We start from the raw sequence: 27,786 nt of genomic DNA on the forward strand, positions 1-27,786 counted from the left end.
AAGGCTGAAAATCAAAATTCTTGGCAGTCTTACTGCTAGGTGACTCATCTACGATGCAAGCAAGCTTATTTGCCAAATTGACCAAATATGAAGTAGACTTGGTTTCCCACTCCATCCTGGTCCTTTCAACTAAAAGGAAAACATCTCTATTCAACCCATTAACAAACATACAGTTAAAAGCTACCTGACTTGACTGGAGTGGCTCAGTGGATTGAGTGCCGGCCTGTGAACCAAAGGGTCACCGGTTCGACTCCCAGTCAGGGCACATGACTGGGTTGTGGGCCAGGTCCCCAAGTTGAGGGTGTGCAAGAGGCAACCACACATTTGATGTTTCTCTCCCTCTCTTTCTCTCTCCCTTCCCCTCTCTCTAAAAATAAATAAATAGACTGAGGGTCTAAGTCTAGGTAACAGTCGTCAGTGCAAGGGTCATTTCGTCGCTGGGAAGGGACAGCCCTTGCCCATGGTGATGGTGGTTAGCAAGATGAACAAAGATGCGCAGATGAGAGCAGCGATTAACCAAAAGTTGATAGAAACTAGAGAAAGAGAACACCTCAAAGAGTTGCTGAGAGCTAAATTAAGTGAATGTGGCTGGAAGGATCAATTGAAGGCACACTGTAAAGAGGTAATTAAAGAATAAAGGACTAGAACATGTTATTGTTGATGACTTGGTGGCTGAAATCACACCAAAAGGCAGAGCCCTGGTACCTGACAGTGTAAAGAAGGAGCTTCTACAAAGAATAAATACATTCCTTGCTCAGCATGCCAGCCTTTAAGATTGAATTAGATTGTGTTGTTTTGTGATCTTATTTCTGAAAGTAAAACTTGCCATAAATTAGGAATTGCTTTCCCCAAATAAACTCCTTTTTTGTATGATGGTATACAGTTTTTGGTAATGATGTATACATTGTATTGATTTCCCCCCCCAAATGTGTTAATTTAATAAATATCTCATGAATGAGTTTGAAGTTTCCTTGGATCTTGGAATAAATGAGACTTTTCAACAATCTACCAGATTTGATTAGAGAAAAAGTCAGCAAGTAATATAGTTTAATTATTAGATATGTGCATATTTCTGTGCTAACAACTGAGAAGGAAGCAGCCTCTTCTGATTGTCTAGATATGGTGTATTTCTCTTAAATTCCCATAATATTTTATAATACACACCCCCATCTTGTACTACAGTTGTCTAAATCTTATTTGTTATAAACTCTGAGAGTTAGGACTGGGTCTTACTCATCTTTATGTGCCTTCCTTATTCCTCAAAGAATTTACCATCCTATTGGAAGAGAGAACATTTGCAAACTGGCTCCATACCAAGCTCCTCTCACATATCTACTCATCTGAACTTTGAAAGCAGAAAGTCTAAATCACATCCCCACATACTAAGGTCAAGAAAGAACTTAATGGGAAGTAATCTCCACCCATAGCTTTACTCTGACATCAAGATTGCCAAATCCAACGGACTTTGTCTGTATGTATGTGACCTCTGCTGGAAACTGAGAATGTTGACCATCCTGCCACTGGAACTTTCCTCCCACTCCTCATGTTAGAAACAAGGACATAGTGACTCCCAAACCAGTAAAAAGTCATTAGTAACAGAGGGCAAATATAATTAAAGGGTCTTAAGGGCAAATGTAATTAGGGGATCTCTGAGAAGGGAGCTGACAGCACTGGCATATCTACAAACCACAGAAGGGGCATTTAGATAACCGTGTTAGATTATAACTCGGAGTAACCAGTAATGGAGAAACGGGGAAGAAGGAGAGGGGAGGGGGGGCTAATTGCATTAGGGCGGGGAAGCTAAAGCCTCTCACTTTAGGGCAAGGAAGATAATCACTTTAGGGTGGCAATTTTAGGGTGGAGAAGATAATCACTTTAGGGTGGCCATTTCAGGGTGGGGAAGCTAAGACTATAAAACCAGTTTCCTTTGTCTACTTGGCACGCACATTCTCCTGGCTGTGAGAGTGCGCCCGGCTCTGCAGACTCATGAATAAAGGCCTCGCTTTACTGCTCAAGTCCTGTGTCCCAGTTTTTATTGTGAGCGTTTCTCACAATTTGGGGGCTCATCCGGATCCTCCGCCTGTGTGTGGGAAGGGGCTCTGAGCCAAGGCGGGGAGACGTGTCCTACCCGCCTTTGGGTGGCCCGCTTGATCCAGGGCCCACCCGCCTCAGTGTCCGGAAACGACCCGAGACTTCTTGTTGGGACAGCAGTGGATCGATGCAGGGGGAAACAAAAGCAAACACCGTGGCAACCAGGCAACCTCATGCACGGGCCAAGGTAGGAAAATTGGACTTAAGTACTGCCTTGGTGGTTGGGCATCCTTGGGAAGCTGATTGTGCGTGTAGCTGGTACGAGTTGTGTGTGTGGCTGGTACGAGTGTGGAGTGCCTCTCCGCTGGGTCCGCTGTCCTGTGAGAAAACGGCCGGAGTGCCCCTCCACGGGGTCCGTTGTCCTGTGGGGGAAACGGCCGGAGTGCCCCTCCGCTGGGTCTGTTGTCCTGTGAGGGAAGCGGCCAGAGATGGACGAAGCATCTCGGTCTGTGTGCAAGTAAGTGAGTGTGGAGTGCCCCTCCGCTGGGTCCGTTCTCAATAGATCTCTGGTGAAGGAGGTTGAGAACACAACCAGATTCAGCCACGGGAATCAGCTGAGGATGGGAAATAGAAATTCTAGGCCTAGGGGTGGGGCCAAGGAAGGCCCCACAAACATCCCATCAAACAGTCCATTAGGGAGAATGTTAGAGCATTGGGGAGAGGATCCCCAGACCAAAAGTAAGGAAAAACAGACAATGGTAAAATACTGTTGTTTCCTTTGGCCAAAGTGTTAGAAACAAGGACATAGTGACTCCCAAACCAGTAAAAAGTCATTAGTAACAAAGGGCAAATATAATTAAAGGGTCTTAAGGGCAAATGTAATTAAGAGGGTCTCTGAGAAGGGAGCTGACAGCACTGGCATATCTACAAACCACAGAAGGGGCATTTAGATAACCGTTTTAGATTGTAACTCCGGAGTAACCAGTAATGGAGAAACGGGGAAGAAGGAGAGGGGAGGGGGAGCTAATTGCGTTAGGGCGGGGAAGCTAATCACTCTCACTTTAGGGCAAGGAAGATAATCACTTTAGGGTGGCAATTTTAGGGTGGAAAAGATAATCACTTTAGGGTGGCAATTTCAGGGTGGGGAAGCTAAGACTATAAAACCAGTTTCCTTTGTCTACTTGGCGCGCACATTCTCCTGGCTGTGAGGGTGCGCCCGACTCTGCAGACTCGTGAATAAAGGCCTCGTTTTACTGCTCAAGTCCTGTGTCCCAGTTTTTATTGTGAGCGTTTCTCACAAAAGGAACCCATTTAGGGGAAATCTGTCTTCTAGCCCCGATTTGGGTCTGATGAATGTTGGGTTTGTCAAGCCCTGGTCTTAATGTGTTCAGCTTTTTTGGATTGTTTGTTTGTTTGTTTTTGGAGAGAGAAGAGAGGGGCATCGCTGTGTGGTTGCCTCTCGTGCGTGCCCCCAGTTGGGGACCTGGCATGTGGCCTGATCGTGTGCCCTGACTGGGAGTTGAACCAGCAACACTTGGTTCGCGGGCTGGCGCTTGGTCCACTGGGCCACCAAAGCCAGGGCCAGGCATCAGCCGTTAAGGAACAGAGGGAATATGCTCTCTGCTGATCACCACCTACCAGCAGATTCGCAGGTCTCTTCCCTGTAAAAAAGAAAAAAATAAGGCCTGGGACCCTCTGTCCTGTCTCCCACTGCCTTATAGCCCTGGCCAGCTGGCGGCCAACTGGGCAGAGGCACCGCGGACGGACAGTACAGACGGAAGAGGCCAGGAACACCTAGCAGATACCCCACCAGTATCCGCCCCCATGACACCTACGGCGCTGGTGGCAACTTATCTAAATAAGAAAGGAATTGAAACAATGTAAGCAAGGCCTAAAGAACTTCCCCATTCCCTCAGAGCAGCCGTTTCCCCTTAGGGATGTCTCCATGGGTCCAGGACATATTAGATATGTCAAATGCTCCTTCAACAAGCACTGAAGTTAGAAACTTCAAGCGCAATATGAAGCGCTTGGTAAAGGACCCCCTTGGACTGGTGGAACAATTAAATCAGTTCCCCGGACCCAGCATATACATGTGGACAGAATTAATGTCTATACTAGACATCTTCAGTGGGGAAGAGAAGGGAGTAATCAAGACGGGCTGCTATGAGGATATGGGAAAGGGAACATTCCCCCGGTCAGGAAATTGTCCCGGCCTAACAGAAGTTTCCCAGTATAGACCCTGATTGGGATAACAAGCCGGAGGCTAGGGCTCAGATGAGAGACCTTAGGACCCTCGTCATCAGGGGAATCAAGGAGTCCATTCCCCATGCACAGAATGTCTCCAAGGCATTCAAAATACAGCTCCATCAGATCCCTGCAGAAGCTCAGGGACAAAATGAGGAAGTATTCTGGTTTAAATACAGAGAATGCTGTAGGACAGGGACTCTTAAAAGTCACCATTGTAACAGAAACTGGCCAAATATTTGTAAGAAATTGCAAAAAGTAAATGAATGGGCCAATTAAAGCAAACTGAAAAACTCCTCAGGAAAGCTCAGAAAGTGTATGTTAGAAGAGAGGAGGAGAAGCAGGAACTTCAAAAAGCTGCAGAATCTCTCTGCAAATCTAGGAACTTTTAGCTGCCAGATACTGAGTTTGAGTACAGTCCTTCACCGTGTGGAAAAGAACAAGGATTGGAAGCATGTTATGGTTAAATCTAAAGCAGTAAAGGGTATTTAGAAAGTTTGTGAATGCTGCAGAAGGTCTAAGAAAAGTTGTAATAATAAAAGGGAAAGTTATGGAAGCTTTAAACTTGGGAAAAGGAAACCTCAGCTGCTTGTGTTCTGTTTATGCTCTGAAAGGAAAAATTGAGGTTTCCCAGGAAAATTTTAAAACTTCACATAAAAGAAAGGGAACCAGGAAAGGTGTAAGGCATGTAAATAAAAAGGTTGGTTAGAAATTTATAAAGGTTTTGAGAAGAAATTGTATGGTTTTAGTAATAGAAGGTATAATGCATGGAAATGCAGTTTTGAAGGACAAGGATTTTCCTTCATGCCTTTATATTTTTCTCCCTACCAGAACCCTCCAGTATTTGACATTGTAAAGAAGTAAGAAGTGACATAAGGTTCCTTTGCATAAAACTAATAAGACCAGTTGCTAATGGTGGTTATGTCAGCAGAGGCTTTAACTGGAATGTCATGCCTGAAGGAGGCATGCCTAGGCTAATAAAAGCCCATGAGGGAAAGGCCTAGCACCTTGGTTGGTTGTGCGGTCCATGGCAATCTTTCTAGGGAAGAAACGAAGGTTGCTTCCCTGATAAATGGCTAGGAGGAAACTTAAGGCACAATGGAAAGCTTGAAGAACTTGTAAAAAGCATGGGTTTTACAGGCAAGGCCAGATGGCAGGTGTGTGGCTCAGCTTCTGTGCCCAGAGGGCAGACTAAAGGTAATCCTGAAGGTTCCTTGTGTGAGTTCCAGCAAAGCAAACTTAAAAGATTTATGTGATCAATTGCTGCTCTTGTTGTGTTTATGCAAATGAACAGGCTAAATTAAAACTGGACTTAATGCAGTCCCTTTAATAACAAGGAGGGTAATCTTAAGGAGAAAAATCGTAATTTAAGGAAAATCACAATGCTCAGTGGTAGACTATAAACTAGTGCAGCTAACTGTCTATAAAGTTTATTTTAATTAAGTTTGTTTTCATTCGAAAGTTAAACCAGGTCTGTTGTTACAGAAACAGGGGAGTCCAAAAAAACCCCAGAGTTTGCGGCTGGGGGATGGGGAGAAGGAAGCAGCTTTTGGAATGCCTCCACATGCCTGAGGCTGGTGGCTAGTGTCTTTCTTATGCAAATGGCTTTAATGCATCCAAAGCCTCAGGCAGATGGGAGGAGTCTTGAACCAGGGGACGGTATGGAAAGCACACAGAGCCTACCTAAGGGTCTGTGAATGGTCAGAACTGTTTGCAACGCCCACTGCGTCAGATGACGCAGTCAGGGATATATAAGCGGCTGCAGACATTTTAGCTCAGACTCTTGCTCTCTGTCTCGGGCTCTCACTCGCGCTCTGGCTCTGGCGCTCTGACTCTCTCTCTGGCACGCTCGCGCGCTCGCTCTCGCTCTCTCGCTCTCTCGTGTGCTCCCTCCACGTGGCTTGGTGAAGGGGCCTTCTCCATGTGGCTTGGAGAAGGGGTCTCCAGGCTGCTTTAAGAGGCTCTCGCCAGGCGGTTTTGAGAAGGAGAGGAGATCCACGCGGTTTGCAGGAAGAAGGCAGTTTGCAAGGAGGCTGAGAATCCAGGCAGTCCTGCATTGAGAGCTGGAGGGCACCACAGCACAGAAAGGACCTCCCCAATCAGATTGAATGATTGATTGGCAGCTGCTGGTAAAGCTGAACTGTGTTTGGAAAGTAGGGAAACGGTTTCTCTGACTTTCCTAAAACTAGCCTGGTTTGGAAGGGGGGGAGGCAAGGATATGTGTTTGTGGGTATTTTAAAGAGCATAAGACTTAACAACAGAAATCCGCAAATAACTAAATCTATATAACTGTTAAATAAACAATTCTTTTTCTTTTCGCTAAACTCTGGTATTGAGAGTTATAATTTTGGCGGCGGGCAATCGGGCCCCTAACTAAAGAGCCCGTGGGTTTGTTTTCAACTGGAGTAGCCCAGGGGTTCTGTAACACTGTGACATTATCAATAATGCTTAATTTACAGGCAAGAAGAATATCAAATGCCTTGCAACTGGATGTCTTCCCAATAAGACAGTCTTGCAAATTTAAAGACTGGTTTGTGAATTGTTTTGTGTGAATTAACATGTGTGTGTCTTTCTGTTTTCATAGGGCATAAGCCTATGATCTCATTTCCTGAGTGGTTGTCTGTACATACAAGCCTCACTTAAGAAGCCCATCTGCATTGCTGCCTCCTGAGACTCAACAGTTTGGCTGAACTAAGTGGTTGGGTTGGCAAAGTATGGGTTGGTCAATGGGCTTCACTTTAAAACTGGTCTCTTTTGCCTAAAATAACTTTAAGCAAAGAAGCTCCTCCCCCAAACTGCCAGCCTCTCCAGTGCAACCCTCTTCTAACACTTAAACAGCCACAGGCCTTAAGTCAGGAACCCCATGTGGCTACCAGAGTTTATGGCTTAGGAGCGGATGTATCTGGCATAGATCCAGTAGGGTGGCGAGGTCTTCACTTAGTGACAACTCCTCCTTCCCTAGAAAATCGAATTTCTCCCAGCTAGACCTCAGAAACTCCTCAGAAAAGACCCCAGAATAATCCAGCCAAGGGAAAAGTTTTTAAGGTATTAAATCTCGGACAAACCTTAAAGATAGAGACTGGGTACAGAGACGCAAATGCTTGGGTAGAATGGGTCAAATTTACCGTTAAATCCCTGAATAAAAGCAACTGTTATGCTTGTACCACAGGGAGACCCCAGGCACAGGTCGTACCATTTCCACTAGGCTGGGACTCTGACCCCTCGGGAATGGCCTGTATGCTCGCTCTCTATCAGGATGAGAATGCATGGGGAAATGAGACTTGCAGAAGCTTGTCTCTCCTCTTTCCCTCTATAAGGAGTAATGGGACTCAATCCCTCCCTTCATACTCAGTGGGGCCCATGAATTACTCTTCTTGCCTCTCTAGGTGGGAAGCGAATTCGGGTACCCCTGCGGAAGAACTCCTAACATGCACTCATACCAGAAATGCGAGCCGCCTTCACAGTGAGGTCGACGACTATATTCCCCTCCGAATCCCCAGGGCAGATGTCTGGTGGTATTGTGGGCAGAGGAGTCTCTGGAAAATCCTACCTGACAGTGGAGTGGAACCTGTGCCCTGGTTCAATTGGCTATCCCATTTACCCTAGCATTTCCGAAACCAATCCAGACTGCCCCTGTTAGGAAAAAAAGGTCAGTGGGCCTGGTGAATCCTATAATCCTCATATCTATAGTGACACCATTGGAGTCCCCAGAGGAGTTCCAGATGAGTTTAAAGCTAGAAATCAGATAGCAGCAGGGTTTGAGTCAGTGCTCTTCTGTTGATTAAATAAACTATATTTATTATAACCAACAAAGGTTTATACTATAGAAGGAATCGCTCAACAATTAGATGCCACCAGTTGAGTGGCTTGAGAGAACAGGATGGCACTGGATATGATGTTGGCAGAAAAGGGAGGTGTATGTGTAATGGTTGAAGGCAGTGTTGCACCTTTATCCCTAATAATACAGCCCCTAATGGATCTATCACTAAGGCCCTGCAGGGACTATCTTAGCAAATAAGCTGGCAGAAAACTCAGGTATTGACAATCCCATAACAGAATGGTTAGAAAACTGGTTTGGCAACTGGAAAGGAATGATCTCATCAGCTCTGGTATCCCTCATAGTGGTAGCAGGTGTCCTAACAGGTTTAGGCTGCTGTATTATTCCATGCGTCAGAGGTTTGGTTCAAAGGCTAATTGAGACTGCACTAACTAAACAGATGCCAGCAACTTTTCATAATCTCCTCCAAGAGACCAAAGGGAATCCTAACTATGAGGAATAAAGTCGAGAAATCCTCCTTAGATTTGAAGGGATAAATAGAATGGTTTGAGTAGTCAATTTTCCAAAAAAAGACAGGGGGGAATTGTTAGAAATAAGGACATAGTGACTCCCAAACCAGTAAAAAGTCATTAGTAACAAAGGACAAATGTAATTAAAGGGTCTTAAGGGCAAATGTAATTAGAGGGTTTCTGAGAAGGGAGCTGACAGCACTGGCATATCTACAAACCACAGAAGGGGCATTTAGATAACCGTGTTAGATTGTAACTCCGGAGTAACCAGTAATGGAGAAACGGGGAAGAAGGAGAGGGGAGGGGGAGCTAATTGCGTTAGGGCCGGGAAGCTAATTGCTCTCACTTTAGGGTGGCAATTTTAGGGTGGAGAAGATAATCACTTTAGGGTGGCAATTTCAGGGTGGGGAAGCTAAGACTATAAAACCAGTTTCCTTTGTCTACTTGGCGCGCACATTCTCCTGGCTGTGAGGGTGCGCCCGGCTCTGCAGACTCATGAATAAAGGCCTCGCTCTACTGCTCAAGTCCTGTGTCCCAGTTTTTATTGTGAGTGTTTCTCACACTCACACTGTTTACTCCTACCACTGGAAGTTCCTTCTGTGTCTTGTGGAGTACCTTTTGCTGTATGGGACTTGAAATAATGGTGTTTCTTAGTGTCAGATCATGTACACCTGGACTTTGGTAATCAACCTGGTCCTGGACTTAGCATTTCCCAAAAGATATGTTGATGGACTGAAACTTTCCCAGAGGAAATGCCAATGGACTTAGCCCGGTATGTTAAGTAAGCTGGTGTGGGAGGGGGAAAGAAATGAGATGTTAATGACCTACTGACTATGTCAATAAGCAAACTCCCCCTTATCGAAAGGTGTATAAAAAAGGTGCCTGCAAAAGTGTCAGTGGCGATTCCCACGGGCCTACGAGGAGGACCTGGAATCACCCTCCCTTATTCCCTTGCTCCTACAGGCCCACGAGGAGGACCAGGAGCTACCCCCACCCCTTCCGCTGCCGTTTCCCTTGCTCCTACGGGCCATTGAGTCAGTCTGGGGAATTGCCTTTCCCCTTAACCCCTTCCCCCTTCCTTTGTTCCCTCAATAAACCAGTTATCTGTTCCCACAGCAGTCTCCGGGCGATTTCTCAGGGCAGGGCTACCCTGACACTTACGACTTGCTCCTGGGCCCTCTGCCTGACTAATGATATGCTTTCCCTGGGAAAATCCCAGGAAACTCGTGGGACCATGACTTCAAATACCAACAGGTTAATAAATGGTAAATTTCATCACCAAAACAAACAAACAAGATATTTAAAAAACAAACAAAAAAAAAGCCACCTGAGTGAAATGAACATCTGAAGGTGATTTTTGTTTAAAAATAATCTGGAAATCAATTATAACAGTCATGAACAGATTCATTACACTTTTGTGAGCAGGCCTAAATTTTGTTCCAATTAACACGTTTTGGAAAGGCTACTGGAGGGGGATGGAGCCGGGTATAAGGGGATTAAATGGTAACGGGAAAAAGTACAATAAAAAAAAAAAAAAAGGCTACTGGAATTGCTTGGTGAAGGTGTCCAGCAAGGTTTCTAATATTTTTGACAAAAAAAAAACAAACAAAAACAATGTTTGTTTTTCTAAATCCCTTTCCGCATGTTCCCATATACCTGGTCTCATCCAATGCTGAGCCTGGTCTTCAGTGACTAGCAAATGAACTAGCTGATATAAATTGGAAAATCCAGGCTGGTAGGTCTGAGTAACTATTGTGAGGAACGCACTTACCCCATCCAAAACTTAAGAAATGGACTTGGAAATAAAAAGTGTTAGAGGGTATTTTTCAGATGTCCAGCCAGTAGGCTAATTAGCTGAACTTGGGTCCCGGGAACCAGACCCCTGCAGTTGCATGCTCCGACCAAGCAGAACAGGGAACTTAGCCTAACTGTTGTTCTTTGAGCAATGACCTGGGGAATAGTAGAAAATTTTTGTTTATACAAGCTGTATTTCTGTCCAAGGTCCTGCACCTGCAGGAACAGGAATGCTTTATAAGGCCCCCAGACCCCAGGGTCGGGGCAGCTCACCTAAGTCCAGCTTGTGGACGGGTGGACAGTCGCTGGCCAGCTAATAAAGGCTCTTTAAATTCTAATTTGATTGTCTTCGACTGTTTGGTTCTCGCACTTGGTCCACAACATTTGGAGGCCCCAGCGAGATACCCAGCCTTGGCTGGGCACGGGTCGTGAGACGGGCCCGCCGCCAGATCCACCTCAGGGGGATATCTCTGAGAGATGTTCCTCAGCCCCGAGTGGGACACTGGCAGACGGGTGCCCTCCGTATCCTAATTGACTACATAGAGCCATTCGGATTCTTACCAGTAAGGACTTGGATTCTGAGGGAAGGGAATCCTTGGGTTGGAACAGGGGCACGCCAAGGGGGTCAAGGGAGGGCTGGACGCGGCATTACCTCTGAGACCCAGTCCCGGACCACGACGGTAGCCGGTGACCACAGGTTTGTCTGTCTTAAGTGTCGTCTTGTCTATTCGGTATAACATGGGTCAGACCGCTTCCTGTGCTCTCTGTACGCCTTTGCAATGTGTTCTTAAGAACTTTCAGGAATTTAGGAGGTGGGCTTCATTTTATGGGACACCAGTGAGCCCAAACCCAAACCCCTCCTTCTCCCAAAACCCCACTGGCTGGATTTCTTTCTTAGAATCTATCTTCTTCACCCACTGTAATGCCTATATAAGGCAGTGCTGCCTTCGGTGAGCCCCCGGGGCTTCGTGCGGTCCCATGTGTCTAGCTGACCTGTGGCAGGACAGCAGCCGCAAGCTCCAGTTCGGAGCAATTCCCTGCACCTTCAGTGGACACTCGGGAGCTGCTGGAAGCCCTGACAGCCCAGTCTGGAGTAAGCAAAAGACAGCGGACAGCCTCGGCAGCAGGTGAGCGGCAACCCATTTAGGCGGCAGGCTTGGGCCGCTGCCACTGAGACTTGGTAAAGCTCTTCTGGTTTGGTTCTGGGTTGTGCTGCCTATAGCTGACACTGTTCGTCTAATCTCAGAGGCCTAGGTGGGGTTTGGGTGGAATTGTTTAACCTCTGAGTGAATGTGTGAGTGAATGTCATTTCCTACTTTTGTGTGACTCCACAGACTTTGGTCTATGGAATCTGAGTGGGCTTTAGCCTCGCAAGAGGAAAGGCTGAGCGGGTATTTGTTTGGCCTCCTTTGGGAGCTCCCAGCCCGTGTTTGGGGGACATTGCTCCCATGCCTTGTGTTCCCGCCCCTAATTGTAATCCAAATTAAGTGCATATTTGTAGCAATCACCTTAGCCAACATAAGGGAACATGAAAACCAAGGATGTCAATATAGGCAGTGCATTTAATTGTCACAGAAAAGCCTAGGACCCTCTGTACTGTCTCCCACCGCCTTGTAGCTCTGGCCAGCCAGTGCCCAACCGGGCAGAGGCACTGGGAACAGATAGTACAGAGTGATCAGGCCCCTTAAAATTTTCCCCACAGAAGTTGCTTGAAGCATTTCTTTCCACCCCAGGTAACTTCCAGCAATTCAATTTTCATCTGAATACTCCCTGCTGGAGCTGTAAGGAGGGGCAATGTTAAATTTGCTAGTCAGGTGGCCTTCTAATCCCCCTGCTACAGATTAGAGAAACAGCAGGATGTCTGTCTCTCCAATAGGGAGAGAGGAAAAAAGTGACACTTTTAAAACTCAGGCCGCTTTTCTTTAAAATGGTGCAAGCAACAGCAGTGGCAGCTTGGCTGCCAGTCAACACCTCTAAAGCTGTAACTAAAGGGCCCTCAATCTCCCTGCTGCTTCAGCAGTGGGGACATGCCTATATATCTTAAGGAAAAGTGTTGTTACACATGAATAAAACTAATGTCCATTCTAAACATCCTTTTCAATAGGAAAGGAAAAGAAATAATCAGGCAGGCTGCTATAAAAATATGAAAAAGCAAACATCCTCCCTGTCAGGGAATTGTCCCATCCTAACAAAAGTTTCCCAGTATAGACCCTGAATGGGATAACAGGCCGAAGAATAGGGCTCAAATAAGAAACCTTGAAAGCCTCATCATCAGGGGAGTCAAGGAGTCCGTTCCCCAAGCACAGAATGTCTCCAAGGCATTCAAAATACAGCTCCATCAGCATTCCTACAGAAGCTCAGGGACAAAATGAGGAAGTATTCTGGTCCAAATCCAAAAAATGCTGTAGGACAGGGACTCTTAAAAGTCACCGTTGTAACAGAAACTGGCCAAATATTTGTAAGAAATTGCAAAAGGTAAACAAATGGGCCCAACAGAACAATTGAAAAACTCCTCTGGAAAGCTCAAAAATGTAAGTTAGAAAAACAAAAGAAGCAGCAACTTCAAAAAGCTGCAGAATATCTCTGCAAATCTAGGAACTTTTAGCTGCCAAATACTAAGTTTAAGTATAGTCCTTTACCATATAGAAAAAAAGAACAAAAATTAAAAGCATGTTATAGTTAAATCTAAAGAAGTATATTTAAAAGGTTTGTAAATGTTTCAGAAGGTCTATGAAAGGCTGTAATAATAAAAAGGAAAGTTATGGAAGTTTTAAACCTGGAAAAAGGAAACCTCAGCTGCTTGTGTTCTGATTTTATAAAAGCGTACCTTCGTCTATTTTGCTGTGAAATTCTCTGTATCTGTTTTTGACCAATAAAACCTAAAAAAGGTTGTCTGTAAACCAGTTGGCAAAAGTTTCTTTTGCCACCTAAGACCCAGGAAGGGTCATTCAGGGCTGTTGACTGCTCCAGCCTGGGCAAGTGAACATGTCTCTGCCAAGGGCACGTCTCTCTAGAAGGCCAGTGGACATACCGGAAAGAGAAGGCCTAGCTATCTGTGTTTTGAATTATTGCTCTGTTTATGCCCTGAAAGGAAAAACTGAGGTTTCCCAGGGAAATTTAAAACTTCGCATGAAAAAAGGGAACCAGAAAAAATGTAAAACATAAAAATAAAGGTTTGTGAAAAGTATATACAAGGTTTGTTAAAAGTTTGTAAAAGTTCTAAAAAATTGTGTGGTTTTAGTAACAGAAAGTATAATAAATGAAAATGCAGTTTTAAAAGACAAGGATTTTCCTTCACGCTTTTATATTTTTCTCCTTACATGAACTCTCCAGTATTTAGCATTCTAAAGAAGTAAAAAGTGACATAAGGTTCCCTTGCATAAAACTAATAAGACCAGTTGCTCATAGTAGTTTTGTCAGCTGAAGCTTTGCCTAGGATGTCATGCCTGAAGAAGGCATGCTTAGGCTCTGGTTGTTACCAGAAAGCCCTAAGGAACTAAACTTGACTTTTAAAGCTAAGAAAAGCCAAGAAGGAAAAATCCTGGCACCTTGGTTAGTTGTGCGGTTTATGGCAATCTTTCCAGGGAAGAAAGGAAGGTTGCTTTCCTGAAAAATGCCTAGAAAGAGCCTTAAGGCACAATGAAAAATCCAAAGGACTTGGGAAAGCATGTGTTTACAGGCAAGGCTAAATGGCAGGTATGTGGCTCAGCTTCTGTGCCCTGATGGGCAAACTAAAGGTCAACATAAAAGTTCCTTAAGTAAGTGCCAGCAAAGTAAACTTAAAAATCATATGTAATCAATCACTGCTCTTGTTGTGTTTATGCAAATAAACAGGCTAAATTAAAACTGGGCTTACTGCACTCCCTTTACTGACAAGGAGGGTAATCTTAAGGAGAAAAATCATGACTCAAGGAAAATCACAATACTCAATAGTAAACTACAAACTAATGCAACTGTCTATAAAGTTTGTTTTCATTTAAAGTTTGTTTTAATTTAAAAGTTAAACCAGGTCTGTGACATTATCAAAAAGCTTAATTTAGACTTCCGGCCAAGATGGAGGCTTAGACGGACATGCTCGGCCTCCCTCTACAACTAGAGAGGAATACAACTACTTCAAAACAAAAGATAACTAGAAATTCCAGAAAATAAAACTACACAGAAGCCCAACGTATGAAGTTATAAACCAGCGGCGCCCTTTGGGCAGGTAGGAAGAGAGAAAGTGGGTGGTGCTGTTTGCAGTCGCACCAGGGACAATGGCAGGGAGAACAATCCCAGCGGCAGGGAGGACAATCCCAGCTGCAGTCAAACCCCGGCGGCTCACGACCCCAACGCTGGGGAAAGCAGCCACCACATCACCTCGAACAGTGAGGCCCAGGGGGCGGGAGGTCAGATCCCGGTCTCCTAGTGGAATAACTGTGTGAATGCATCTTGGACCCCCGCCCCCACACAAACCGCCACAGGGCTGCGAAATAGGTTGCGGATCGCCACCAGTCGCTGGGCAGTGACGACAAAGCGCTGGCGAGAAAGGTTGCGGATCGGCGCCGGTCGCCGGGTTGTGACGAGTACACAGGCACCGCCCCCTATAGCCGGCCCAAGAAAACAAAATGCATCTGTCAAAATGAGGCAGACAACTATAGAAATCCCGGTGGCGCAGCTCACCAGGCAACGGATGAAGAATCTGACAGATGAACAAATAAGAAACCTGTCAGAGGCTCAGTTCAGGGCCATTGTTATCAGGTGGCTTACAGAATTAACAAAAGATCTGGAAAAAGATGAGAAAGAATCGAAAAACACTCATACTGAAAGGAACAAAACCACATACGAGACAGATGGTGAGGAAATAAAATCCAGAGTTCAAATCAACAAACCAGAACACAAAGAAGGAATAAACAGTCAACCAGTGCAGAGAGAAAAAACGGGAAGCAAGGAAAATGATGAGAGGATCAGAAACCTCTGGGACAGCTATAAAAGGCCCAACATAAGAATCATTGGTTTGCCAGAGGGCAAAGAAGATGAACTAGAAATTGAAAAATTAAGTGAAAATATAATAAAGGAGAACTTCCCAAACTTGGGAAAGGAAATAGACTTACAGGTCCAGGAAGCACAGAGAGGTCCAAAAAAAACTGGACCCAGGGAGAACCACTCCAAGACACATTATAATCAAAATGTCAAAAGTTAAAGATAAAGAGAGAATCTTAAAAGCAGCAAGAGAGAAGAAAAGAATCATGTACAAAGGGGTCCCAATTAGACTATCAGCTGACTTCTCAAGGGAGACCCTGCAGGCAAGAAGGGACTGGCAAGAAATATTCAAAGTAATGAAAATCCAAAACCTACAACCACGAATACTCTATCCAGCGAAATTGTCATTCAGAATAGAAGGGCAGAGATAGTGTTTCCAGGACAAAATAAAACTGAAAGAGTTCATTAGATCCCAACCACTGTTATATGAGATGTTAAAGGGACTGGTTTAGAAAAAGGAGGATCAAAACTATGAACACTAAAATGAAAACTGCATCAGAAGAAACAACAACAGAAGCTAGGGAATTGAAACAAAGGCAAACTAAACAGGCAACGAGAGTGGAAAAAGAACTATAGGTATGGGGAGCATATTGGGGGGAGGTCAGCAGGGAGGGGGAAGGGGGAGAGGGAGGGAGATGATATAGGAATTAAGGAGCATGGTAGGAGGGAATGGAATAGACAGAGAGAGGTTGAGAAGAACTATATGCACAACTAATGGACATGGTCTAAAAGGGGGGACACCTGAAGGAAGGGGGGCCAACAGGTGGAGGGGAGAAGAGGGAAGGGAAATTGGGACAAATGTAACATTATAATCAATAAAACATATTAAACAAAAAAATAGCTTAATTTACAGGCAAGAAGAATGTCAAGTGCCTTACAGCTAAATGACTTCCCAACAAGACAGCATCTTAAATTTAGAGACTGGTTTGTGAATTGTGTTGTGTAAATTAACATGTGTGTTCTTTCTGTTTTCATAGGGCATAAGCCTATAATCTCATTACCTGAGTGATTGTCTGTACATATAGGCCTCACTCAAGAAGCCCATCTGCATTGCTGCCTCCTAAGACTCAACGGTTTGGCTGAACTAAGTAGTTGGGTTGGTAAAGTATAGGGTAGTCTATAGGCTTCACTTTGAAACTGGTTTCTCTCTTTTCTTTCCTAATGGCTTGGACAAAAAGGGCCCAAAGTTCTGAGAGGGGGGAAATCCTAAAATACTCCCCTCAGCCCAAGCTAAGTAAAGTGGGTAAAAGGGTTTTGCACAGGTGTGACATGCTCTGCACACCTTCCTCCAAAAAAGCCATTTATTTTCCTAATGTGGGACATTAAAAAATTAATCCCTGCCTTTTGTCATATAGTAGCTGTGGGTTAAATTATGCCTTTTAACCCTGTTGCCAAATCTGTTGCCTCCAGAACACGACAATGCCAGCTTGTCCAACAGTGCCGGCCCTTGGAAACCGAGCATACCGCTGCCCGGGGACAGCCAACTGACCTTGACTCTGCAAAATCCTTCCCCATGTGGGAAGGCCACCCTCTCCTCCACCTCTACTCTTACTAGAAATTCCTAGACCCAAGGGTAGGTAGGACGACGACCATGTTCAGCTTGAAGCAGCTAGAAAAGCATGAGACCTTCGCCCATTGTCTATAAAATAAAGGGTCTTAAGTCTAAGAAGGGGAATTATACAGGGGCTTCATTCCAAAAGGGCCTAAAAATGTTTTGGTCCTAAAGTTGCAATATTGCCCTTTAAACACCTAGGACTCAAGGATTTGAATCCCCAAATAAAACCAGTGGGGAATGTTAGAGGGTATTTTTCAAATGTCCAGCCAGTAGGCTAATTAGCTGAACTTGGGTCCCGGGAACCAGACCCCTGCAGTTGCATGCTCCGACCAAGCAGAACAGGGAACTTAGCCTAACTGTTGTTCCTTTGAGCAATGACCTGGGGAATAGTAGAAAATTTTTGTTTATACAAGCTGTATTTCTGTCCAAGTTCCTGCACCTGCAGGAACAGGAATGCTTTATAAGGCCCCCAGACCCCAGGGTCGGGGCTGCTCACCTAAGTCCGGCTTGTGGACTGGTGGACAGTCGCTGGCCAGCTAATAAAGGCCCTTTAAATTCTAATTTGGTTGTCTCCAACCGTTTGGTTCTCGCACTTGGTCCACAACAAAAGTACAGCAAAAGTGAGTCTTTAATCCCAGTCTTGGTCTTGCAAGATCGGGTGTCTGGCATGCAGGCACACCCAGTGGAGACACAGCGGGGCGGGAAGAATGGGGGCAGTTTATTCCCTAGCGCTTAGCTCCCTTCCTCCAGTTCCTCATTGGCTGAGTACTACAGGAGGTGCCATTTTTCTGACTGTGTCTAAAAATGGTCGGCTATTCCCTCCTCCCTTTGTTCTCGAAGGCATTCGTGGTAAGTTGCAGAAGTCCCCAGCCCCTGCCATGTCCTCTCTTGTATCCTGTCCCCTTTGTTCTCTAGTTTCCTTAGAGACCCTCTAACCATTTTGCATTTTGGCACATCAGCTACGCTGTTTGTGCAAGCTGACCACCAGTTGTTTTCCATTAACTGTACTACCCTGAAAATTGACCATTAATATGTTTTACAAATTCTCTTTTATTTATATTTTGAGTGGTCTTATTTTCACTCCTGATTTTCAAACCTTTTAAGATTTGCTTTCTTCTTCATGAGTATACTGTTTCTAAAAAGTTACTTGTTTGGCATTTGTTTGTTGATGGCTGTCTTAGTCTTTGAACTAGGCCTTCTACACCAGGAACAATTCTACTGTACTCACAATTCCTGCTGTAATTATTAAAGACGTAATAGAAATGGCCATACCCTTCCATTTCCCAAACCATCCAGTAATTGTATTATTAATTTCAGAATTAGCTAATTCATTGACTAAGGTTGTTAACCCTTGTAACACTTCAGTGATGGTCCCACCTGGGGCTGTTATTTGCAATGAAAGTACAGCAATTTCCCCCTAGCACCACACAGACACCTTTTTTCTGCTAGCATCATGTCTAAGGCTACTTTGTTCTCCCATGCCATCCTGCTGGTGGCATCTGACGAGCTCTTCCTGGAGAGCTTCCCTGGTGTAGTTGATAAATCTTTGCCTATTGTAATAAATGTAGTTAGTCCAGTTTAAGTTCTTGTTAATGGTGGACCACCAAGAGAGCTGATTTAAAGCCTACAGCTATCTGGTTCTGACCCTTGAATTCATTAAGGACTTCTCAGGGTATGCCTATTGAGTCAATGTATATGAGGGGATCAAAAGATCCTGCAACTGCCCTTTTGGCTCTATGATCTTTTTTATTGTGATGAGGTATTTGGATGAATGCCAAGGTGAATGGAATAGCCAGCTGGACCAAGACACATGTTCAAATCCAGTTGGGTGGTAGGATAGCCTGGAGACTTCACCCCCCACAGTATTAAACATCAGCTCAGGGTATGTGAAGGGTGGAGTTAACTGCTATGCTCTGGCTGACATCTAGGACGTGAATGCAGGTGGCAAGTTCCCCCACGGACTTACTGAAATTTGCCCCCTGCCTGGAGAGGCAAGAGGACTAATTCAGGTGCCCTTTAGAGAAGGAGGGGAGTACCCAAGGGTCCACCTCCTGTAGCACAGGAAACAGCAATGACAGACTTTTACAAATTTTATTTTCCCAAGCATTCTTATCCTGGTACAGAGCCAACATGCAATACATTCTTCCAGAGTCTGCGTCTCTTCCAAGGGGAAAAGGAACTACCTGCACCTGTGGTCATCTGGCAACACATACATAACAGTCGCTTTTGTTTACTGTCTTTATTGTAAATTTGACCCATTTTACCTAGGCATTGGTGTCTCCATACCTGGTCTCTACTTGTAGTTTGTCGGAGGTCCTTTACCTCTATTATTTCTACTCTCCTGGGGTCATTGTTTGGTGCACCAGTGCTTGGGTTAGCATTTGGTGATACAGTGGTAGCTGTTGTGTTAGGAGGAAGTGTAATCAGGTTAAGACTGAGCCCACCTACCAGATCATGTCCTGATACATAGGCTCTTAGTCCATAAGATCGAGTTACTTCTGGGCTCTGATCTAGACTTGCTGGGTTATCTATGACTATGAATATTGGGTTACATCTAAATTCTTAGTTGGGGGGGGGGGCTTCCTTTTAGTAACTGTATCTCCTTTTTTAAAGTCCTTAAAGAATTACTACTTCCTGGACCGTAAGTCCACCCCTGGAATTGGATGGTCCACCAGACATTGCCCCAACCTGGGCAGGGATCTCCTGTCCTCTTGTTAGACTCAGGGCACAAATATTTGTCTGCAGCAGGTAGTTGTCTTTGATTCCCTAGGTCCCCACAAGACAAAACCTGACAAGCATCAAACTTGATTGAAGGGGTGTCTTTGTCTTAGTTATACTGATTCTATCTTTACTGGATACTGTTGTCCTTGTCCTACCACCCGTTCTAACCAAATTATTCCCCAGAGGAGTGTCCACCTTATAGTTGCTAGAGAGAGCTACATAGGCTGGGGACTTTCTAAGGGTTAATTTTAAGGGCTGTCCTGGAGAACTGTGTATCTTCCACTGATCCCCTTCAATGTTTCCTGAAGGCTCCTTTGGCAGCCTTTTGGCTCGAGTATAACGAGTCCACCCCTTCTTTGCCATCCGCACAACCATCTTGGTGGTCAGAAGCACTTGGTAAGGACCCTCCCAGCTTGGCTGAAGCTTATCCTCTTTTCAGGTCTTGATTAACACCAGGTCATCAGGCTGGAAATGATGAACTGCAAACTTCAAAGGTGTTTGAGCGAGCAGTCTTTTTAACCTAAGGGATGACAAAGTGGAGGAAATGGCCAGTATATAATTTTTTTAAAATTGGTCTTCGGTTTTCATAGTTGGGAGGTCTGTAGTTCTACCTAAGTGTGGAAGTCCATATAACAATTCATAGGGAGACGGTTCTATATCTTTTCTTGGAGCTGTCCTTATCTGGAGGAGGGCTATTAGAAGACATTTGGTCCAAGGTAATTTGGTTTCTAGGACTAATTTTGCAATTTGCTTCTTAAAGGTCTGATTCATCATTTTTACTTCTCCAGAGGAGGGAGGATGCCAGGGGGTGTGATAGTTCCACTTAATATTTAAACCTTCCAAAGAACTTATATGCATGACCCATGGGGAGTGGGATTGCTGGAGGGAAGGGGGGTACTGGGAAGAGGGGAGCAAAGGGGAAGAAAATTGATACTGTAACAACATAATCAATAAAATATACTTAAAAAAGAAATTAAACCTTCCATAATTCCCCTAAGGATTTCTGAAGTACAGTGACTCCCATTGTTTGAGTCCACATTTTCTACTAAGCCAAATCTAGGTATGATTTGTTCCAGAATTATTTTAATTTCTTTTTCTGCTGTGGCCATATTAAGGGGGAAAGCTTCTATTCAGCCAGAGAAATGGTCTACTATTATTAAAACACATTTTAATCTCCCTTGGCTGGTGTGGCTCAGTGGATTGAGTGCTGGCTTGCAGACCAAAAGTTTGCTGGTTCGAGTCCCAGTCAGGACACATGCCTGGGTTGCAGGCTAGGTCCCCAGTTGGGGGCATGAGAGACGCAACCAGTCGCTGCTTCTCTCCCTCTCTCTTTCTCCTCTCTCTAAAAATAAATAAATAAAATATTAAAAACAAACAAACATATTTTAATCTTCCAACCTTAGGCATTTCTATGAAATCCACCTGGACATTTTGGAATGGTCTCAACCCAGGTGGTCTTCCCCCTGCTACCTGTTTTCTGATTATCTTTTTACTTATCCTTTGGCACATTACACAGTTCCTACATACCTATTTAGCAATATTATAAATGCCTATACATTCATAATTTTTAAGTATTGCATCACACATGGCCTGGGGACCCCAATGACTTCCTTTGTGTAATATGGACATTAATTTCCTCATTATGGGTTTACTTATTATTTCCCATCTGGGAGTCTCCACTTCCCATCTTCAGTCTGAATGGCTTCTATCTTACTTAATTCTGTCCCTTCTTCAGTGAATTGGGATCTTAATGTTACCTTCGGAATTCTTGGGATTAAATTTAACAGTCTGATTTCTTCCCCAAAAGCAACTTGTTTGGCAGCCTTATCTGTGAGTCTCTTCTATAGCCTCAAAAGTGTTCCCCTTTTAGAGACCATTTACATGGACAACAGCTACTTCTGTCAGGAGCAGGCAGCTTTCTAGGACTTGTTTAACTAATTCTTTATGTATTCATTTTTTTCCTTTACTATTTAGGAGGCCTCTTTCTGTCCATATTTTTCCAAATGTGTGTACCATGCCATAAGCATATTTGAAGTCAGATATATACAGTGCCTTCTTGGTCTTTTGAGGATTTTTAGAGCCTAATTCAGAGCATATAACTTCCAGGTTTGTGCTGACCAATTATTGGGTAACCTACTGCTTTCACACAAGGATTGTTTGTTTCCATCAATTATAGTATAGTCATTATGTCTTTTCCCTTCTAGTACCTGGAATGATCCATTTATAAATAACCTGATTCCATTACATAGTGGAGTTTCTTTAAAGTCCAGCCTGACTTTGGTCTGACACTCTATGATGTCTAAGCAGCTATGTTCCAATGCTTCTGAGTCTTTCTCTCCTTTCCATAGAGAGCTGGCTGGGTTTAAACAAGTGTCTGTGGTTAGGATCAAATTATTCTTTTCTAATAGGATAGCTTCATATTTTATAATCTGTGAGTCTGTTAGCCATCTTCCAGCCTTTTGATTTAATATGTTTGGTGGGGAGTGCTTATTATTAGGGCCCCTCCAAAAGTTAACTTTTTGTTTTTTTCTACTAGTAGGGCGGTAGCTACTGCTGCTTTGGTACACTCTCAGGCCATTCCTTTGAAACAGCGTCTAAGAGTTTAGAAATAAAAGCAACAGGTTCTCTTTTCCTTCCCCACGTTTGGGTGAGCACCCCAAGGGCCACGTCTTGGTCTACTGTTGCAAAGAGGTGAAAGGGCTTTTCCAGGGATGGTAGGGCCTGTACTGGGGCTGTGTTTCAGTTCCTCTATTGCCTGAGTCTCCTCCTGAGACTACCTCAAGGGATCAGGTTCTTCTTCCAACAGTTTTGATAAAGAGTTTTAGTTCTTCTGGCATATGAATTAATCCACAACCAATAGTAGCCTGTTAGTCCTAGGAACTTTCTAAGTTCCCTTTTAGTTTGAGGTAAGGGTAGGCTTACTATTCCTGAGATCCTTTCCAGACTGATTTTTCACTTCCCTTCACTGATTAGGTACCCCATACTTGACCTCCAGTTCTACAAATTGTAATTTGTTTTTGGAGACCCTTAATTTCCTTTTCCCTAAAAAAGTTAAGTAAGTCTATTGCTGTTTCTAACACTTTGTCCCTTTTCTCTCCTGAGACCAAAAGGTCATCTACATTTTGTAGTAACCGGGTCCCTAGGGTGGGTTGAAATTCTTCTACGGCTTTTTCGAAAATTTGGGGCTTTTGTGAAACCTTGCGGCAGCACAGTCCAGCGATATTGCTGCTTTCTCCCATTTGTGGGATTTTCCCATTCAAAGGTGAAGAGACCTGTACTTCCAGGGTCTAGGCGGCATGCCCAGAATGCGTCCTTCAGGTCTACTACACTAAACCGTTGTCCTTATATGGGATTTTACCAAGGAGTATATAGGGCTTAGGCACCACAGGCGGCGGGCTCAGACAATTTAATTTATAGCCCTTAGGTCCTGTACCAGCCTGTAGGTCCTGCCAGATTTCTTAACTGGGAGGACTGGGGTGTTATATAGTGACATACAGGACTCGAATAGCCCATTTTTAATTAGCTCTTCTATTAATGGTTGTAAGCCCCTCCTTCCTTCGAGAAATGGGGTATTGCCTTCTACAGACTACCTTTTCTGGCTGTTTTAGATCAATCTGTAATGGTGTGATTTTTAGCCCCCCACGATTTCAATCTTTGACCTACACAACAGGATTAATTTTTTCTTCTTTCTTCTGGGTTAGGAGGTTCATCTTTACTTTTATCTGCCACTCTTTGCTCCTAAACCTAGGCCCAACTTTATGATTAGGTCTCAGCCTAGATTTACTTTTGCCTCCAGGACATATAAAAGTGACCCCTTAGTTTGTTCTGTCCTTAATTTAAGTAGCACTTTTTTTTTTTTTTTGAATAAGGGGACCTGCAATCCCTCCCCTTTTATCCCTGATAAGTGTTACATTTTTCTTTAGACAATTCTGTGCCCCCGGGTTGATATACTGGAGAGAGGCAAGCCGCTCTAGTGTCAATTAACAAAGTAATCTCCTCCTCTTCAGGTCCCACCCTCAAATTTATCAAGGGCTCCTGGTGGGACCCAGTCTAAAGGAGCCCCCGACTCCCCTATTCCTCATCGAAAGTTATAAGAAAAATCACCTGCTCTTCCTTCTTTAATTCTGTGCAGTCTTTCTTAAAGTGGCCTGGCTTTCTACAGTTGAAATAGCCACTTACAGTCTTGGGGAAATATTCTTCCCCTCCTTTTTTATCCTTTTGCTTACTCTTCTGAGGAGGATTCTGATCGAACCTCTTTTTTACTACTACTTCTACAGTGGAAATAATAATTTTAGTCTTTTGCTTCTGCTTCTCCTCTTCTCTTCTAACAAATACCTTCTGTGCCTCTCTAATTCTTCAACCAACCTTTCATTCCATCCCTCTATCTTTTGTAACTTTTTGGAATTATTGGGCCAGGTTCTGGTCACAAAGTTGACTTTTAAGACCCTGTCCTATTAGGTTTTCAGGATCTAACCTAGAGTACTTTCTCATCTGATCTTTGTAAAATGCAGAGTGTTTCCTCTTTCTCCTACTGGATTTTAATCTTTTTTTCCCTCCTGCTGGATTTTAAATGCTTTGGACATGTTCTGTGATTTGGAAACTGATTCTTTTATTCCTCTAATTATTAGATCTTTAAGGTCCTGCATTTGAGTTTTTTTCCCCCATCTTCATCATTTCTTCATTCTGGATTTGTGTTGGGTATAACCCCTTGGCCAGGAGGGTGCTGTCTTTCCCAGAAAGCCATAGCTGCTCTCCTCTAATATTCCTCTCTCCTCACCAGAAATAGGATGTTCATAAGGGGCATTATCTCATCCCAAGTACAGATACTGGGTCCTAAGAACTGATCTAATTGTTCTGCTAGTCCCAGAGGGTCTTCTAACAGTGATTTCATCTCTTTTTTGAAGTTCCTAACCTCTGTGCTGGTAAGAGGGGCATTTACGAATCCAGTTTGCCCTTTTCCAATAGGAACTTCTCGAAGAGAATACATCTGTTGATTAGGGGGAACGGGAAAGTTTTCTAAGTCCTTTTTACATTGTTCTAATTCCTTTTTAAATTTTGATAAAGAGGAGCAGTTGGTTTAGTCTCCTTCCTATTTTCACCAGTTTCCCTCATTGGCCTCTCTTCTACCTCTGCCCCTTACTGCCACGAACCATAAAGGAGAAGACGACAGGATAAGGGATTCCAGTGCTTTCCTTTAGATTTTTTTCTTTCTTTCCCAAGAGGGAACATGCGGGCCTATCCCAGGAGCCAACAGAGGGCATAGTCCCTCTCTTCCTGCAAGGATGACTGCTTATTCACATAGAGGACTAGAGCCTGACAGACCCAATCTTCATCTGACCCAAATCAGGGCCAAAAGATTGAGGACCCCTGGAGTGGTTCCTTGGGCCAGATGAGGCAACAATACTTTATCATTTTGTTTTTTCTTTTTTCTGTGTCCCAGGACTCTCTCCCCAATGCTCCAACATTCTGCCTAATGCACTACTGGGTGGAATGTCTATGGCGCCTTCCTTGGTTCCACTTTTAGTTTCCCTAGGCTAGAATTCTTATTTCCCATTCTTAGTCTACTCCCGTGTCTGAGTTTCCTGTGTACTTAACCCCCCTTACTAGAGGTTTCTTGCACACACCCTATGTACAAAACTCCCCCTTACTAGAGTTTTCTTGTACACATCCCAGGATTCGTTTTGTCCATCTCTGGCCGTTTCCCTCGTGGGAGAATGGAACCACGGGTGGGGACTCCGTACTTGCTTCATCTATGATACGTCTGTCTCAATCACACACACTTGACCTTCGAGGATGCCCAACCACCAAGGCAGTACTTAAGTCCAATTTTCCTACCTTGGCTTGTGCACGAGGTTGCCTGGCTGCCATGGTGCCTGCTTCTTCTTCCCTTGTGTTTCTCCCGCTGTCCTCTGAATAACAGTCTGGGGTAGTTTTCTGGCTTCCACAAGATGGGGCGTCCCGGAATCGTGGGTCACCCAAAGGCGGGTGGGATGCATCTTTCCGACCACTAGGGCCCACCACTTCACGCAGGCAGAAGATCTTAGGTGAGCCCCCAAATTGAGGAACACACTCACCCTGTCCAAAACTTAAGAAATGGACTTGCGAACAAAAAGTACAGTGCAAGTGAGGCTTTAATGGCGGTCTTGCAAGATCGGGTGTCTGTCTGGTATGCAGGCACACCCAGTGGAGACGCAACGGGGGTCTTCATGCCCTTAGTGCATAGGTCCCTTCCCCCAGTTCCTCATTGGCCGAGTACTATGTGAGGAATCATTTTTCCGATTGTGTCTAAAAATGATCGGCTATTCCTCCTCCCTTTGTTCTCGAAGGCATTAAGAGCAAGTCGAGGAAGTCCCCAGCCCCTGCTACATCCTCTCATGTATCCTGTTCCCTCTTTGTTCTCCGGTTTCCTTAGAGATCCTCTAACAGACATTTTGTGTTTGGCAGATCCCTTACGCTGTTTGTGCAAGCTGACCACCAGTGGTTTTCCATTAATTGTACTACCCTGAAAATAGACCATTAATATCTCTATTTCTTACACTATACCAAACTCTTCAACAAATTTTGGAGGGTCCTCAGTTACCTTAGGAAGTTCTCTATGGCTCATAATTCGCTTTGGTTCAGGAAACATATGAAGCTTGAGGCCTATTAGGATCCTCAGAGGGCTGAACTTTAAATTCAGAGAATAAAGACACCAAAGGTGGAGTCACAGGCAAGGAAGCTGATTGTGGAAGGCCAGATGGGAGCCTGAGGCAAAGTGCTGAGGGGGAAGGATAAGACAATGCTGGAGGCGAGGAAGCCATGTTCTTTCTCTCTTTATAAATTCAGTATCTTCAGTTAATTCTAAAACTTTTTTGTGCAGTGAGGCAACTTCAGATTCTTGGGTACGTTTTAAGCCGCAAGATACCACTCAAAATATGGTTGCATTTATCTTTACCAATTTTAGCACTAGGATTGTCCAATTTGATTTTAAGAAAAGTTTGGGAATCTCAAAGGTTCCACACAATGGCCACTGACACTTTTAGTCAGACAAGTCCACTTAGTTAAATATGCACATAAAGAGTGACTGCAGCTTTTAAATATAATTTTAGGCGAAGTGCCTTTAGGAGGGACGTTCTGAAAATTAGGAGGGACGTTCTAAAAATACTTATAACTTGGGATCCCATTTTCAGAGGCTTTTCTCTAGAGCAAGGGCTCTAAACAGTCTAAAACAGCTCAAGCAACTTGCAGGTTAAATACCAGCCAATATCACTTTAGAACAACCTAATCACAGAGATTCAACAGAGACTAAAAGCCAATTCTTTAGTGGAGACAGCCTGCTCTAGTAAGACAAGCCAAAGGCTGCGTAACAGTGCAGCCTCATCTGGCTAGGGAGTCTGACCACAATGCCAAACTAGCTCACGAACAAACAAGGCCTTTAAACAAAACAAAATAAAACATTCAAAACAGTTCCCGAATAAAGCTTGGAGAACTTGTGAACAAGAAGCGGAAGCTCAGTTCCAAGACAAGACTTACCCTTTCCAGCTCCTGAATTGGGGAGGAGACGGTGAGCTTAAAACAGCTCTGTGGGCGCCAGCACCTATTCGCTCCCTAGCCCGGAGCTACCGTAGTTTCTTTACTGGATTCTGAGCGAGCCCCCAAAATTCGTGAGTAAAAAGTCGATTACGTATTTATCACCAAAAAGGATTTATTCAGGAAGAAGAAAAGATTCCAATTCAGAACGTAGAGACTCGAGGACCCATCAGCAAGACCTTTCAGGGAAAAAGATGGAGAAAGTACTTTATAACGGGGTGCAGGAAGTTAAGAGGAGGGTTGATACGACCATAGAGCTGTTGTTTTACCCTAGAGTTCTTCCTGTAGGACTTCGCTGACATAGGATGTGAGAGCTCCTCCTACAAGCCCTCACAATACCTATCTAGGTTGAGGTCTCACCAATTTTGACACAGGCGACCTACTGAATGAAGCTCCTGGATGGAGCCGCAGGAAGAGAGAGCATCCTAAAAACAGGGTCTGGGGAGAGATGAGGCGGAGACCTCCGTAACGTTCGCGGAGGTTAAACGGCCCAGTGCCGCCAGTGCTACTCTAACCAGCGCCTCTCTGGGGCGAAAATCTCGCGTGCACTTCCGTCGGGCGGGGCC

The 27,786-nt window shown here is 44.3% G+C and overlaps 1 long non-coding RNA gene and 1 pseudogene across 2 annotated transcripts; one reads left to right on the plus strand and one right to left on the minus strand.

Moving 5' to 3' along the window:
- Positions 1 to 437: 437 nt before the first annotated feature.
- On the plus strand, positions 438 to 794 carry LOC150009454 (transcription and mRNA export factor ENY2 pseudogene; annotated as a pseudogene).
- An 18,213-nt stretch (positions 795 to 19,007) lies between these two features.
- Positions 19,008 to 27,771, minus strand: LOC150009455 (uncharacterized). 2 transcript variants are annotated; one of them, XR_016511171.1, is made up of 4 exons: positions 27,490 to 27,771; positions 27,164 to 27,399; positions 25,487 to 26,408; positions 19,008 to 20,171 (listed from the first exon to the last, which is right to left on the minus strand). It is a non-coding gene; the product is annotated as an uncharacterized LOC150009455 (long non-coding RNA). The 2 variants fall into 2 exon arrangements; XR_016511170.1 differs by having other exon boundaries at positions 27,164 to 27,771.
- Positions 27,772 to 27,786: the final 15 nt, after the last annotated feature.

The sequence above is a fragment of the Furipterus horrens genome, unplaced genomic scaffold (assembly GCF_987537825.1).
Source record: "Furipterus horrens unplaced genomic scaffold, mFurHor1.1.pri manual_scaffold_5, whole genome shotgun sequence".
In the NCBI taxonomy this organism is placed as follows: domain Eukaryota; kingdom Metazoa; phylum Chordata; class Mammalia; order Chiroptera; family Furipteridae; genus Furipterus; species Furipterus horrens.